The sequence below is a fragment of the Octopus bimaculoides genome, chromosome 5, assembly GCF_001194135.2.
Source record: "Octopus bimaculoides isolate UCB-OBI-ISO-001 chromosome 5, ASM119413v2, whole genome shotgun sequence".
Classification (NCBI taxonomy): Eukaryota; Metazoa; Mollusca; class Cephalopoda; order Octopoda; family Octopodidae; genus Octopus; species Octopus bimaculoides.
In genome coordinates this window covers 109,622,425-109,623,400 of record NC_068985.1, presented here as the reverse complement: position 1 = coordinate 109,623,400, position 976 = coordinate 109,622,425, and the positions used below count along the sequence as shown (strand labels likewise).

Genomic DNA, 976 nt, shown 5'->3' with positions numbered 1-976 from the left:
ATTATTATTATTATTATTATTATTATTATTATTATTATTATTATTATTATTATTATTATTATTATTATTATTATTATTATTATTATTATTATTATTATCCTAGGCGGAGAACTAGCACGCCGGGCGAAATGCTTAGCGGTATTTCGCCCGTCGCTACGCTCTGAGTTCAAATTCTGCCGAGGTCGACTTTTCTTTTCATCGTTTTGGCATCGATAAATTAAGTACCAGTTGCGTACTGGGGACGATCGAATCGACTGTGCCCCTCCCACCAAACTTCAGGCCTTGTGCCTATAGTAGAAAGGATTATTATTATTATTATTATTATTATTATTATTATTATTATTATTATTATTATTATTATTATTCGTAGTAATAGTAATAGTGGTTCTGGTGGTTATACAATTATTAGATCGTTGGAACTATAGTTTTAATATTTCTTCCAGCTATTTACCTTCAATTCCGCTGCTTTTAATTTTGGGGTCGATAGAATAACTTACGGCCCCCACAAAAACTGCTGGCATTGTATATAAAATGGAAACCATCTCCTATGTTGACGGACCGAATGAATATAGTTGTGTGTGTATTTGTGCGTATGGATGTATGTGTGTGTTTGTGATAATGTATGTATTTGTGTATACATACATGTGGGCGCGTGGCTTAGTGGTTAGGGCATTCGGCTCTCAATCGTGAGTTCAATTCCCGGTGACGCGTTGTGTCCTTGAGCAAGACACTTTATTTCACGTAGCTCCAGTACACTCAGCTGGCAAAAATGAGTAGTACCTATATTTCAAAGGACCGGCCTTGTCACACTCTGTGTGACTACGTTAGGGGTAAACGTGTCTGTGGATTGCTCAGTCACTTGAACGTTAATTTCATGAGCAGGCTGTTCCGTCGATCGGATCAGTTGGGACCCTCTTCGTCATAACCGACGGAGTGCTCTCCAGATGTGAGAGCACGTGTAGAGAGAGAGAGAGGG

The 976-nt window shown here is 38.0% G+C and overlaps 1 protein-coding gene across 1 annotated transcript in view; it reads left to right on the top strand.

The window, feature by feature from the left end:
* The window catches only part of LOC106878678 (S-crystallin 2), a 15,429-nt gene that overhangs the window by 2,681 nt on the left and 11,772 nt on the right, over positions 1-976 (top strand). The gene's annotated exons all lie outside the window — the stretch shown is intronic.